This window comes from Triticum urartu, chromosome 3A, assembly GCF_056163025.1.
Source record: "Triticum urartu cultivar PI428250 chromosome 3A, HENAU_Tu73, whole genome shotgun sequence".
NCBI lineage: Eukaryota > Viridiplantae > Streptophyta > Magnoliopsida > Poales > Poaceae > Triticum > Triticum urartu.
The window spans coordinates 96,319,988-96,336,404 of NC_141875.1; the positions used below are offsets into that span (position 1 = coordinate 96,319,988).

Below are 16,417 nucleotides of genomic sequence, written 5' to 3' on the forward strand. Positions count from 1 at the left end.
CGGTCATGGACTTCAATACATGGACAGTAAAGAGGTGGTTTAACTATGTAGTCTTCTGAAAATAGTAGGAGAAAGACAGTTATTTACATAAAGAACAAGCGATGACAAAGTGAGTTTAACCATAGAGATAACAACGCAATTTAAAGTTGATACACTGCTTTTAGTCAAAGATGTAGCAATGGAAGGCTACAATACATATCTTACTTAGAGGGCTCCAAAAGGACCAATAGACCATGTTGCTTGATATGAAACAAAAGGAAGCTGTTCTAGTAAGCTTAGAAGCGTCCTGGTGAGCGCATATTGACTGAAGTTCACCAAAAGCTATCTTTTGTAGTCTCCAGGCGCTGTTCAGACTTCGTACCAATATAGCGCAGCCTCTGTGTCAGTTTTTCAATGCTTGCAAGTGATGATTTCACAGCCCCTTTGGTGTTATCTTGCCCTTTCAAGTGTCGAGCAGTCGTTGTGTTTTGCATTTGAATAGAATATGAACTCATATATCTGACAGCGTAGTACCGGCCTTTGCGTAGCTTCTTGATTGTCTTGTTCGCTGCTACTAACCATCTGACCAGATGCTTGACTTCATTTTCTAGCCTCTTGACATGGGTGTAGTGGTAGTCTCTCATTTATCTGCCGTATGCATTTTCCATGTACCTAATAGCTGCGATAGCAGCACTGTCTTCCGCATCTTCATATGCATGTAAAATTGCACCCGATATTGAGGTCGGAACAAGCAAACCATCAATCAATTGCAACGAAGAATTGAAAGTAACCGTCACACGATTCTTGCCGCCTGGACATATCTTGTGATAGTAACTTGCAGGGGGCAACTTCAAAGCTTTTAGCATAAGGTCAAATATGTGGGCATAAGGAATTACTATCAGGTAGGCATCTTCCTGTGGAGGAAAAGTAATGGTATGTCAAATATCATGATTAGGAACCAGTGAGAATGATTGTTAAAATAATAACGATGTATTCTAAATGCATATATAACGCAAAATATAGTGCACTATATTTTCTATGATGAACTATCTATATGAATTCAAAAGCGTGTCCCTGACTATATGTATTGCATCTCAATATGGAAGAAGTATTTCAAACATTTCCTAAAGGATTAGTGTAAGAGAGGTCAAAGAGAATTATGTTTTTTCGAGTCTTCTGAGTTTGAAGCACAACATGGATTTGAAACAATTCACCCTTTCAAGTTTCTTTAGTTGAGATGACACTATTATGTCCTGATGACATAAATATGCTATGTGCCTCACATGGAATAAGTGCTACAAAGTGAAAAATTAGTCTAAACATTCTCACTAAGGCTTTAGCTACAGAGAAAGGGAAAAAAGAGTGGCATGACCAGTACATTCAAAATGTAGAACAATAATGCTTTCAGCACTAATAACCTGCGAAATTTGACATCTCTAGGACCAAATTATGTGTAACAGAGGCCGCATAACAGATATTAAAGTGGCACATTCTAAAATCTGAAATCTTTGTGGATTAAGTGTGATCAAGTGGCCTCCCACTTCCGAAAGATATAGAACATGCAGATTTGTGATGTACGTATGCAGATGTAGTTTGTTTTCTTGGAGGCTGGTTGTTTCACGGAAAACGGTTGCACTGTTCATATGAAACTCTTCCTCTGAGAAATGAGTCACAATAGGGATTCAGAATGTTACCCTGGGTTCAGGTGTTCTTGTCCTCAATAATGCCGAGGCTGAAGATCCCTCGTCACATACAGCTCCAATGTCCATGTCGTCCATGCGTGATTTGTTGGATCTCAGCTGGAAGAAAGAAATTGAGGTGAGGGGAAAGTGGAGAATGAGGGATCAATGAACTTGGGTGGTGAATTACCTTTGTTGTCACAGGCGTGGATGACTCTTGCTGACATCGCTGAGTAGGGGGGAGGCTGGGTGTATGGCGAGGCGGAGGGGAGGAAGGAAAAGAGGCCTTGGAGGGGGCGAGGGGACGAGTGGGAGTGGGTGGAGCAGGTGGGAGAGGACCGAGGAGGCGGGGGCATCTTATCCTCTCGTCGGCGACGTGGCGGCGCCGGGTGCCGCGCCTGGTCCAGCGGGGACGAGCGGTGAGGAAGGGGTCACGGTCGGAGGAACAGTGTGCGGGGTGGGAGATGATAGAGGGGGAGGCCGGGCCAACTTGGCCTGTTGGGCTGGCGTGGCCCAGGGTGCAGGGGAAGATCCCTTTTTCTTTTCCCCTTTTCCATTTTTTTTCTACTTCCTGTTTTCTTTTTTAGTGTACACATCCTAGCTTTTCTTTGATCTGCTTTCTATACGGAGGTTGGCTATTGATTTCATGGTTGCAAGGAGGGCAATACCTAGCTAAATTTCATGATAATAGTGCGTGAGTTTGCCACAATTTGCTTGTCGACTGGAATCAGTATTAGGTTAATGAGAGCCTAAACCTTAGGATTAAATATTAAGTTTGTAACGTTTACCATACAAGCATGGACTCTAAAGCAGGAAACATTACACTGGTAATTATAGATACGTTAAGTAAATATTTTATAACAGATTTCAATGCCTAACAATGATATCCATAGAATATGAAAATAGCTTAGTTTGAATTTTAAATAAGGGAATGTATGACTGGGGTTGACCATGGCTTTATGAGTGCCAAACACTGGTTTTTCAAATATGCGACAAACATAGTATTTGGCTATTGTGGGTACTTGGACAATCGTGTGAAAACAGCAATTTGTAGGCAGCCCTCTCTTGAGAGTTAGATTTTTTTTCTATTCTCAGAAGTAAATGAGGCAAAAGTGTTGACCAGGCCCTAGAACTTTAATCTACCTTGTTAACAGCAATATGTTACTATGGTTTATAAAAGCATACAAATTCTAAATAGATTGTAGAATCATTTTTAGTAGATGAAATCATGAAAGTATAATACATTGATATTGAAGAGGTGTTTTGTTTGTTACCTCATATAGGCTACTCAAAAGCGTACAACCAAGAGTTCCAGCATATACTACACGAGCTAATAGAACTTGTGCTATTGCTAATTGATCCCTTGGCATCTAAGCATTGGTGGATTCTTTCTTGGTGGCAAACAAAGTCCTTATTGCGCCAACGCCATCCTTTCATGTTAGAGTTATGGCACTGACAAGATAATTTGTGAGTTTTTGAGTGATAAGATATTGGAAATGTGTGCATGTACTCGCTTACCTAGAAGAAGGTAATTTATGAGCTGATGTTGTAGCTGACAGGAAGGGGCCATCGCCTTTGTTGTTCTCTTTGGGCTGCACATGGTCAGGACATGTTATTACACAGGTATTGAAAGCGTACTTGCAGCATGCATATAGATTAGCTGAAAAGGGGAAATAACTGACCTTCTTGGCAATAGTGAAAAGTTCAGTGCAATGATGTTCATGTGGTGGTGTTGACACCCGTAATTCATTTGAGGTTTTTAAATACAGAGTTAAAAGAGGTGATACGTCTCCAACGTATCTATAATTTTTGATTGCTCCATGCTATATTATCTACTGTTTTGGACATTATTGGGCTTTATTATCCACTTTTATATTATTTTTGGGACTAACCTATTAACCGGAGGCTCATCCCAGAATTGCTGTTTTTTTGCCTATTTTTAGGGTTTCGAAGAAAAGGAATATCAAACGGAGTCTGAACGGAATGAAACCTTCGGGAACGTGATTTTCTCACTGAATAGAACTCAGGAGACTTGGACCCTATGTCAAGGCACGTAACAAGAGGCCATGAGGTAGGGGGGCGCGCCCTACCCTACCAGGCGCGCCCCCACCCTCGTGGGCCCTCTGTTGCTCCACCGACATACTTCTTCCTCCTATATATACCCACGTACCCCCAAACGATCAGATACGGAGCCAAAACCTAATTCCACCGCCGTAACTTTCTGTATCCACGAGATCCCATCTTGGGGCCTGTTCCGGAGCTCCGCCGGAGGGGGCATCGATCACGGAGGGCTTCTACATCAACACCATAGCCTCTTCGATGAAGTGTGAGTAGTTTACTTCAGACCTATGGGTCCATAATTAGTAGCTAGATGGCTTCTTCTCTCTTTTTGGATCTCAATACAATGTTCTCCCCCTCTCTTGTGGAGATCTATTCGATGTAATCTTCTTTTTGCGGTGTGTTTGTTGAGACCGATGAATTGTGGGTTTATGATCAAGTCTATCTATGAATAATATTTGAATCTTCTCTGAATTCTTTTATGTATGATTGGTTATCTTTGCAAGTCTCTTCGAATTATCAATTTGGTTTGGCCTACTAGATTGATCTTTCTTGCAACGGGAGAAGTGCTTAGCTTTCGGTTCAATCTTACGGTGTCATTTCCCGGTGACAGTAAGGGCAGCAAGGCACGTATTGTATTGTTGCCATCGAGGATAACAAGATGGGGTTTTCATCGTATTGCATGAGTCTATCCCTCTACATCATGTCATCTTGCTTAAGGCGTTACTTTGTTTTTAACTTAATACTCTAGATGCATGCTGGATAGCGGTCGATGAGTGGAGTAATAGTAGTAGATGCCAGGAGTCGGTCTACTTGTCTCGGACGTGATGTCTATATACATGATCATACCTAGATATTCTCATAACTATGCTCAATTCTGTCAATTGCTCAACAGTAATTTGTTCACCCACCGTAGAATACCTATGCTCTCGAGAGAAGCCACTAGTGAAACCTATGGCCCCCGGGTCTATCTTTATCATATCAATCTCCTACTACTTAGTTGTTTACTTTGCTATTTACTTTGCCTTTATTTTACTTTGCATCTTTATCATAAAAATACCAAAAATATTATCTTATCATATCTATCAGATCTCACTCTCGTAAGTGGCCCTATAGGGATTGACAACCCCTATTTGCGTTGGTTGCGAGGATTTATTTGTTTCATGCAGGTACGAGGGACTTGCGTGTAGCCTCCTATTGGATTGATACCTTGGTTCTCAAAAACCGAGGGAAATACTTACGCTACTTTGCTGCATCATCCCTTCCTCTTCGGGGAAAACCAACGTAGTGCTAAAGAGGTAGCAAGAAGGATTTCTGGCGCCGTTGCCGGGGAAGTCTATGCAAAAGTCAACATACCAAGTACCCATCACATACCCTTATCTCCCGCATTACATTATTTGCCATTTGCCTCTCGTTTTCCTCTCCCCCCAAGTCACCCTTGCCGTTTTATTCGCCCTCTCTCTCTCTATCCTCCCTCTCTATTTGCCCTTTTTGTCCGCTTGCTTTTTGTTTGCTTGTGTGTTAGTTTGCTTGCTTGTCGTTATGGCTAGTTATTTACCCTTTGCCTCTATGTCTGAAATTGGGGATACTATTGTCGATAATAATTTTGATGCTCCTACTAAATAACCCACTATCTCACATATAAAAAGATTCCATGTTGGTAGTGGTAATATTATTGGAAAAGGAGTTATTCAAGATTTCTTTACTTGTGCCAGTGCTTTACCTTCTGTGGGTAGTTCTATTCTTCATAGAAGTAGTAGTCTTGCGGACGCTATTGCCATGCTCGTAGTTGAACTTGAGAGACAATTCATGCACATGCATCCTTCTATACAAAGTATTTTCCTAGAATTTTCTAATATTGAGCATTCTTCTGTTAAGCGTGCCGTTACTATATTTTTGGCTCATGAGTTTCGATTCATAATAAAAGAGGCCAAAGAAATCTTTGCGCATTATAGGGTGGACGCTTGTCGTCCTCCCATAGAGACCATCCTCTTTGATCAAGAAGAAATAATGTGTTTTCAATCTTTAGACTATGTTGCTTTCAATGAAAATCTTAGAAAAAGGGTTCCTACCAATGTTTTAGTTGATAGAATTTCTGAACTTAATGATGATTTGGCTATTCGAGATAATGAATTGGGATATTCTCTTGAATATAGGCTCAGAAAGTTCTATCAAAAGAATGCTTATAATGATGAATTGGTTGTGCAATATGAAGGACCAAAGGAGGAACCTATACCTCCCATGGTTGATCTTGGAGACTTTTGTCCCAACAAATTTAGCCCTTTTGATTACTTTTGCTTGCCTCAAAGAAAATTTGCTGCTGAACGTAGAGAATATGAAATGAGTTTTAACAATCTATCTTATTATTATGGCAATACCTAGATCTATTCTTGCTTGTTATGCCTATCTAGGGGCGTTAAACGATAGCGCTTGTTGGGAGGCAACCCAATTTTATTTTTATTCCTTGCTTTTTGCTCCTGTTTAGTAATAAATAAATTATTTAGCCTCTGTTTTGGTTGTGTTTTTTGTGTTTAATTAGTGTTTGTGCCAAGTAGAACCGTTGGGAAGACTTGGGGAAAGTCTTGTTGAACTTGCTGTAAAAAACAGAAACTTTAGCGCTCACGAGAACTGCTGTCATTTTTATTTGGAATGTGATATTTAGTTAATTCTTTTTTAATATGATTAATAGATAAATTCCTCACATCAAGCAATTTATTTTATAATTTCTGGGGTTCCAGATCTTGCGCTAGATACAGATTACTACAGACTGTTCTGTTTTTGACAGATTCTGTTTTGCGTGTGTTGTTTGCCTATTTTGATGAAGCTATGGATAGTAAAATAGTTTATGAAACATATAGAAGTTGGAATACAGTAGGTATAACACCCATATAAATAAAGAATGAGTTCATTACAGTACCTTGAAGTGGTCTTTTGTTTTCTTTCGCTAACGAAGCTCACGAGTTTTCTACTTTAAGTTTTGTGTTGTGAAGTTTTCAAGTTTTGGGTAAAGATTTGATGGATTATGGAACAAGGAGTGGCAAGATCCTAAGCTTGGGGATTCCCATGGCACCCCCAAGATAATCTAAGGACACCTAAAAGCCAAAGTTTGGGGATGCCCCGGAAGGCATCCCCTCTTTCGTCTACTTCTATCGGTAACTTTACTTGGAGCTATATTTTTATTCACCACATGATATGTGTTTTGCTTGGAGCGTCTTGTATGATTTGAGTCTTTGCTTATTAGTTTACCACAATCATACTTGCTGTACACACCTTTTGAGAGAGACATATATGATTTGGAATTTGTTAGAATACTCTATGTGCTTCGCTTATATCGTTTGAGTTATATAATTTTGCTCTAGTGCTTCACTTATATCTTTTAGAGAACGGTGGTGGATTTGTTTTATAGAAACTATTGATCTCTCATGCTTCACTTAGATTATTTTGAGAGTCTTAAATAGCATGGTAATTTGCTTAAAATCCTAATATGCTTGGTATGCAAGATTAATAATAAAAATTCTCTTATGAGTGTGTTGAATACTATGATAAGTTTGATACTTGATAATTGTTTTGAGACGTGGAGATGGTGATATTAAAGTCATGCTAGTTGAGTAGTTGTGAATTTGAGAAATACTTGTGTTGAAGCTTGTGATTCCCGTAGCATGCATGTATGGTGAACCGTTATGTGATGAAGTCGGAGCATGATTTATTTATTGATTGTCTTCCTTATGAGTCGCGGTCGGGGACGAGCGATGGTCTTTTCCTACCAATCTATCCCCCTAGGAGCATGCGCGTAATACTTTGCTTCGATAACTTGTAGATTTTTGCAATAAGTATATGAGTTCTTTATGACTAATGTTGAGTCCATGGATTATACACACTCTCACCCTTCCACCTTTGCTAGCCTCTCTAATACCGCGCACCTTTCGCCGGTATCATACATCCACCATATACCTTCCTCAAAACAGCCACCATACCTACGTATTATGGCATTTCCATAGCCATTCCGAGATATATTGCCATGCAACTTTCCACCATTCCGATTATGACACACTCCATCATTGTCATATTGCTTAGCATGATCATGTAGTTGACATAGTATTTGTGGCAAAGCCACCATTCATAATTTTTTCATACTTGTCACTCATGCATCATTGCATATCCCGGTACACCGCCGGAGGCATTCATATAGAGTCATATTTTGTTCTAAGTATCGATTTGTAATTGTTGAGTTGTAAGAAAAATAAAAGTGTGATGATCATCATTATTAGAGCATTGTCCCATGTGAGGAAAGGATGATGGAGACTATGATTCCCCCACAAGTCGGGATGAGACTCCGGACGAAAAATAAAAAAAGAGAAAGAAAAGAGGCCATAAAAAAGAGAAAAGGCCCAAATAAAAAAAAGGAAAAGAAAAAAATGAGAGAAAAAGAGAGAAGGGACAATGTTACTATCCTTTTACCACACTTGTGCTTCAAAGTAGCACCATGATCTTCATAGTAGAGAGTCTCTCATGTTATCACTTTCATATACTAGTGGGAATTTTTTATTATAGAACTTGGCTTGTATATTCCAATGATGGGCTTCCTCAAAATTGCCCTAGGTCTTCATGAGCAAGCAAGTTGGATGCACACCCACCTAGTTTCTTTTTGAGCTTTCATATACTTATAGCTCTAGTGCATCTGTTGGATGGCAATTCCTACTCACTCACATTGATATCTATTGATGGGAATCTCCATAGCCCGTTGATATGCCTAGTTAATGTGAGACTATCTTCCCCTTTTTGTCTTCTCCACAACCACCACTCTATTCCACCTATAGTGCTATATCCATGGCTCACGCTCATGTATTACGTGAAGATTGAAAAGGATTTGAGAATGTCAAAAGTATGAAACAATTGCTTGGCTTGTCATCGGGGTTGTGCATGATTTAAATATTTTGTGTGGTGAAGATAGAGCATAGCCAGACTATATGATTTTGTAGGGATAACTTTCTTTAGCCATGTTATTTTGAGAAGACATAATTGCTTTGTTAGTATGCTTGAAGTATTATTATTTTCTATGTCAATATGAACTTTTTTCTTGAATCTTTCAGATCTGAATATTCATACCACAATTAAGAAGAATTACATTAAAATTATGCCAAGTAGCACTCCGCATCAAAAATTCTATTTTTATCATTTACCTACTCGAGGACGAGCAGGAATTAAGCTTGGGGATGCTTGATACGTCTCCAACGTATCTATAATTTTTGATTGCTCCATGCTATATTATCTACTATTTTGGACATTATTGGGCTTTATTATCCACTTTTATATTATTTTGGGACTAACGTATTAACCGGAGGCCCAGCCCAGAATTGATGTTTTTTTGCCTGTTTTAGGGTTTTGAAGAAAAGGAATATCAAGCGGAGTCCAAACAGAATGAAACCTTCGGGAACGTGATTTTCTCACCGAATACAACTCAGGAGACTTGGACCCTACGTTAAGGCACGTAACAGGAGGCCACGAGGTAGGGGGGCGCGCCCTACCCTACCAGGCGCGCCCCCACCCTCGTGGGCCCCCTGTTGCTCCACCCACGTACTTCTTCCTCCTATATATACCCACGTACCCCCAAATGATCAGATACGGAGCCAAAACCCTAATTCCACCGCCGGAACTTTCTGTATCCACGAGATCCCATCTTGGGGCCTGTTCCGGAGCTCCGCCGGAGGGGGCATCGATCACGGAGGGCTTCTACATCAATACCATAACCTCTCTAATGAAGTGTGAGTAGTTTACTTCAGACCTACGAGTCCATAGTTAGTAGCTAGATGGCTTCTTCTCTCTTTTTGGATCTCAATACAATGTTCTCCCCTTCTCTTGTGGAGATCTATTCGATGTAATCTTATTTTTGCGGTATGTTTGTTGAGACCAATGAATTGTAGGTTTATGATCAAGTCTATCTATGAATAATATTTGAATCTTCTCTGAATTCTTTTATGTATGATTGTTTATCTTTGCAAGTATCTTCCAATTATTAGTTTGGTTTGGCCTACTAGATTGATCTTTCTTGCAATGGGAGAAGTGCTTAGCTTTGGGTTCAATCTTGCGATGTCCTTTCCCGGTGACAGTAAGGGCAGCAAGGCACGTATTGTATTGTTGCCATCGAGGATAACAAGATGGGGTTTTCATCATATTGCATGAGTCTATCCCTCTACATCATGTCATCTTGCTTAAGGCGTTACTCTGTTTTTAACTTAATACTCTAGATGCATGCTGGATAGCGGTCGATGACTGGAGTAATAGTAGTAGATGCAGGCAGGAGTCGGTCTACTTGTCTCGGACGTGATGCCTATATACATGATCATACCTAGATATTCTCATAACTATGCTCAATTCTGTCAATTGCTCAACAGTAATTTGTTCACCCACCGTAGAATACTTATGCTCTCGAGAGAAGCCACTAGTGAAACATATGGCCCCCGGGTCTATCTTTATCATATCAATCTCCTACTACTTAGTTGTTTACTTTGCTATTTACTTTGCCTTTATTTTAGAGGTAAATACACCAGAAGTCATAGAACTTGCATGTGACGGTCAGTTTGGTGCATAAACTTGTAAAATACGTATTTCTGGTCATCTAACTTGTCACCTCGTTCATATACGGTGCTTCCCATTATACCCAGTCATATCCATACACGCGCCAACATGGCAGGGCCACTGTCAGTGGCTGAGGACGGTTTTTTGTCAGAAAGGACCCTTACATTCTATTAATTTATGCAGAAAATCCTCAAATAAAATGAAAAAGTAATGGAGAACGGGATGGGATTTGAACCAATGACCTACTGCCCTTCGCCTCGCATAGAAAACCACTAGACCAACTAACGTTTGATGTGTCAAATGTACAGTTAGTGCTATTTATTGAACACGTACCGCACTAATTAAATAGAGATAAGAGTGCTATGTATTATATAGTTTGAAATTTATGTATCCCAGTGCTGGCAAACTATGTATAATTTTCTTTCTGCACAGACAATATTTTTTGCACATAGTACCTAACTTTAAATATATATTCCTGAAAAAAATAGTGCGGGATGAATGAGCGTAAATTATTTTGGACAAACCAACAAAATTTTGTTCCAAATTTCAATAATTTTAAATTTTAAAATCTAGATCAAAAGGAAATACAATATAGAATGAATGTATGTAAATTCTTTTGGACAAATCAACAAAACTTTTGTTTGAATATGAATAATTTAAATTTTTTATATTTATATAAAAGGAAATATAGTGCGGAATGAATGTATGTATGTTTTTCAAACAAATCAACTCAACTTTTGTTTGAATTCGAATACATGTAAACTGAAAAATCCAGGTAAAAGAAAATATAGTTCAAAATGAATGTATGTAAATTCTTATGGACAAATCAAATAATTTTTGTTCGATTTCGAATAATTAAATATTTAAAATCTAGATAAAAGGAAATATAATGTAAAATGAATGTACGTAAATTTTTGGGACAAATCAACTATTTTTTTCAATTAGAATATTTCTAATTTTAAAATCTAGATAAAAAAATATAGTGCAGCATGAATGTACATAAATTTCTTTGGACAAATCAACATCATTTTTTTTAGTTTGAATAATTTACAATTTGAAAATTTAGATATACGAAAATATAGGTCAAATGAATGTACATAGTTTTTTAGGACAAATGAACGAAATTTTTGTTTGAATGTGAATTATGTACATAAAAGAAAATATACTCCAGAATGAATGCATATAGGTTTCTTTTGGACTGCGCCCTCAAGCTCGAAGCGGGGATTACCTTGTCTCTGTTTTGATTTTACTTTAATTCGCATGGTCTAGTTATATAAAGATAATTTTTTCTGTTAAACGCAAAGGTGCAGTTGGTTTGGTGGCTTCTATGCGGGGCGAATCATGGTCGGTCGTGGGTTCAAATCCCACTGTGTGCAACAATTTTTTTTACTTTTATTTGAGAATTTTCTGCATATAAATAAATAAAATGCAAGGGTGCTATCTGAGAAAAAAACAGTGCGTGCGGATTACCACCACCTCAGCCACTGACTGTAGGCCCCATCACGTTGGCACCCGTAATGATACAGCCGGATACGGTAGAAAGCACCGTATATGAACAAGAAGACAAGTTAGATGACTAGAAACACGTATTTTACAAGTTTACGCACTAAATTGACCGTCGCGTGCAAGTTCTGTGACTTGTGGTGTATTTACCTCTTTATTTTACTTTGCATCTTTATCATAAAAATACCCAAAATATTATCTTATCATATCTATCAGATCTCACTCTCGTAAGTGGCCCTATAGGGATTGACAACCCCTATTTGCGTTGGTTGTGAGGATTTATTTGTTTTGTGAAGGTACGAGGGACTTGCGCGTAGCGTCCTACTGGATTGATACCTTGGTTCTCAAAAACTGAGGGAAATACTTACGCTACTTTGTGCATCATCCCTTCCTCTTCGGGGAAAACCAACGCAGTGCTAAAAGAGGTAGCAAGAGGCTGAAGTGAGAAGTTAGAAAATATATTCATTGGTTCATTGGTATTGTTCATCCTCCGTTTGTACCAGAAATGGAATTACATGTGGTTGTAGTGGTATACGAAGTGTAGTTCAAAGATATATATCACATTAAAACACAGGATATGACTGACCGTGTCTGCAACTGGAATAGGCTGTATAAACTGTTGTTCAGTAGGCGGTGTTGACATTTGCAATGCAGCTGAGGGCTTTAAACACAGAGTTAAAGGAACATCAGGCAGGAAGACAGTTGAAAACATAAAATGCTTAGTAAAGCTGAGATTCAAGCCGTTGAATGGAATCAGCTTGTGCGTAGAAGTTCTTAGATGAAAATGGTGGCGCGTGTTTTCAATACACAAACAAAAAACTTGTTCAATTTTCTCAGCAGCATAACAAAAAATTTAAGCTAAGTCATATGAGGTACATATCTGTACCATTTATATTTTTTAGAGGTTATACATACACATTTGTATCGAGCAATCAATAATCCTAGATAAACAGCAATGGATGTTTGATTATTCTGCAGCATTTTCTTTGTGTTCTATTCCAACACAACACAATGAGGCATCCCCTGATTGTACACAACACAATGAGGCATCCCCTGTTTGTACACAACACAATGAGGCATCCCCTGTTTTTTAATTCTAGTCTAATATGAATTTAGGATATGTGTTAAGATAGATAAATATATTCACTAATTAGGAAGAACTAAGCAAAGAATAATTAAATTGCATGATGTAGAAGGTTCAGCCTGTACCTGTTGGTCGGGCCCTTCTATTGCCTGGGGTTGCTGGATTGGCTTACGAACATCACTGTTCTCTTTAAGAGATGCTAATTCCCTCTCTAAGGAACCTAATTTTCTCTTTAGCTTGACTGTTTCATGCTCAAATATGTCTGACCATGACTTGCCTCTGACCACCTCTTTTTTGCACTTTTGAAGCTCAAGGAAATTCAGGTCATTGATAATTAGAATGCCTGCTTGCTGTATGTAATGTAGAGTAGCAACGCTCGCTGATTCATGAGCCGCGTTTGTTGTTTGGCAGTTGTGTCTAGCAAATATGGTTGTTTTAAACTGAGGAATATTTTCATGTGCTGGAACATGTATTTCAACAGTGGCAAAGAAACTGTCATCATCTTTGTCATAGTGTACTGATTGGCTTGCCGTAACTCTAAGGGCATTTACGGATAACTGCAGCATGTGCTGCCTGGTGACGGTGACCAGTGTTGCGGCAAGCTGTGGAATGAGTAGTTAACAATGAACATGATTCCTCGGAGATGCTGCAGAGACGAGTAGGTGGCAACAAAAGGTTATGTCAGGCGATCTTACCTTTGGGAGCAAATGCACAAATAAGTTGTCATCCATGGCGAGAAGGATTTGACCCTGCAGTGATAAGTGTTTAGCGAGGTTGGAAGGCAATTCCTCACATACATTGGGCCATCAGGCTATAAGCAGGAGCAGGTAATTTTAGCCAATTGGCATAAGGTGAGACGGTATGAGCATCTAATAATAAAGCGCACAACAGTAAACATCTATAATGGAAACTCTGTGTGAAAGAAAGATGATCTATAATAATAGCTAAGGATATGTTCTTTATGTATTTATCGTAGTGACAAAATATTCTAGTTACTTTATCTTTAGCCTAAATCACATAGTCTATAAGGTATAGGTGCATTTAGGATGTATAATTGCCGACAATTTATAACATTTCTTCTGACAGAGGTGGTGGGCTCTGGTGTGATTTTCGCAGATCTATGTTATTTTTTCTTTGTGGGATGATGTCATTAGGTGGCAGCGCGTGTTATTATAAACCACAGATGAGACTGCTCAAAGGAAAGAGTTGGTAGAAGAGGCATGCAAAGACTTCGTTTGAAGCCGCCGCTTGCTCCTTGGATTCTGAAGGCATAACGTGGCATAATTATTCAGTTAGCACACACACCTATGTAACTAAATCTAAAAAAACGTGGCATAACGCTGAGATAAACTTGGAAGCATAAGAATGCTATTAGAGATCCAAGAATGCTATTAGACATATGATTTAAACACAGCAGAGCGTAGCGAAACAAATAAATAAAGCATGAACATCCAGCAGTAGATTTGGCATAATGGAGAGTGGCATGGTTCGATAGGACATATTACATCATTAGGTTCACATACACACATAGATCATTAAGGCTCAGCAGATAGCTTCGGAAGAACCGACTGTGCCATGGTGCGAATAGGATATATATTACATATGGCTATAGATAACTATATTAGTAGGGAGCAACAGCTGGCTCTAATGATGATAGCAGTGATCTGAAGATTCTTGCAAGGCTGTTAGAAGTGATTTTCAGGTACGACACATAAATCATTAGAGCATTCCTTCATTGTCGAAGATCTGCTCATCATCAAGTGAGGTTGGCAGGTCCTCATCGTCATCTGTTAACTGCTCCTGGCCATAAGGATATACACACCAGTTTCTTGAAGGTTGACCATGGCCTCATCAGTGTACTGCTGAAGGTATTCGCAGCTGGCCTATACATTGAGAAGAACATTATTGAGCTCCAGGTCATCTGGAGTAGACCCTGGGCTTAGCCTGCTGTTGACCAGATGGTTAAGGTTGTTGATGATGGTCTGTTCCGTGCTCAAGGATCCATCCCATCCTTTGCTCAGGATCTTGTTTATGCCAAGGCTCTCTTTCAACTTTTGTTTCAGAGATGCATTGTCCCTCTTCATTGCCTTAAGCTGCTGACCCAATAGTACATTTGCCTTTTCCACAGTCCTTAGTTGATCATAATGGTAATCTTTTGGAACCACACCCTCGTAAGCATCCATGTACTTAATTGCTGCAGCAGCCACATAATCCTGAGCTTCTGCTAGATCCTGGTGCTGTGAGGTAGACAGCGAAACTTTGACAGGTGACCTCCCGAGCTTGATCTTGATTGGGTAAAAGGTAACAGTGACCTCCAAACGCGTGCCCTCTGTTGGGAACGCCGAGTAGGTGGCCGCTGGAAGGCCAACCTTCTCTAACATAGCATCAAGCAGAAGAACAGAAGCCATTGCTGGGACCTGCCGCAAGCGAGACAAAACTTCACTGCAGAAAAATCTGGCTCTAAGTATAGTATCACCTGCAGGTCTATATGGGTAGGAAGAAGAAGGGAAAACGGTGGGCGAGGAGTTGTTTCTTCGGGTTGGATTTTGCGATGAGAAGAGTGATTCTAAGTAGATACAGATGCCCAGGGTCAATTTTCTATAGGTGCATCATGCATTGGTGCCTCAAAAGTAGTCACACGCTGAAGAAAAGTGGGACGGAATAGGACTTTACCTGCCGAGAAACACGACGTTCAGCAGTGGGAGAAGGGGCGCTGGTCAGGTCGGCAAAGAAATCGTGGATCTAGAACAAGCACGAGGGAAAAGGCATGAGAAGGGATCAAAGGGAAGTAAAACACAACGGTGCGGAAGGAACACCGTCGGGAAGAGTCAATCAGCAGCAGCCTTCGTGGCTTCCATGTTGAGCTTGGCGTCGGTGCTGCCGCAGGCTAGATCTGAGTAGGCGGTGAGGAAGGGTGTGAGGATATGGATGGATAAGACGAGAGGAGAAGGAGAGGATAAGGGCGTCTCGCCTGGTCGGGGGCTCGGGGGTGAGAGTTACCGCCATCAGGCCATAGGTAGGCTGCGGCTGGGCCGCATAGTTTTTTGATGGCCCATGTATCATTTAGTCAGCCCACGAGTAGCGACGCTTGTGGCCCGTGAGGAGCCGAATATGAAGCGGTAGCGAACGGCTCCACCGAATCTTTTTCCTTTGTCCCTTTCTTCATTTATTATTTTTTTCCTTGTTTTTAATTTTCTTCTATTGTTTTCTTCTACTTAAGCCTGCGTAAGATATATAGTTAGGTTGAGCATGTAGGATTTATGAGTGTGATAGGGACGAGACTACCATTGTAATTGCACATACCTGGGCCTAGAGATGCAACGGCCGAGGAAAAGCCGGGTGTGTGTAGGGTCGGTACAATTTATTTGGGCATTGTCAACAGTAGTAGGCTCATGAGCGCCTAAACCGTAGGATTAAATATCAAGTATGTTTACCATGCGAGGATGGACTTCAAAACAGGACACGCTACAGTGAAATTGTACGTACGTTACGTAGCCTGGCTAAATAAATATTTGTAGTAAATTAAAATAGCCATGAG

General features: G+C 39.9%; 1 pseudogene; it reads right to left on the minus strand.

Annotated features, from left to right (window-relative positions):
• Window positions 1–311: 311 nt before the first annotated feature.
• LOC147978736 (uncharacterized) lies at window positions 312–13,610 on the minus strand (annotated as a pseudogene).
• Window positions 13,611–16,417: the final 2,807 nt, after the last annotated feature.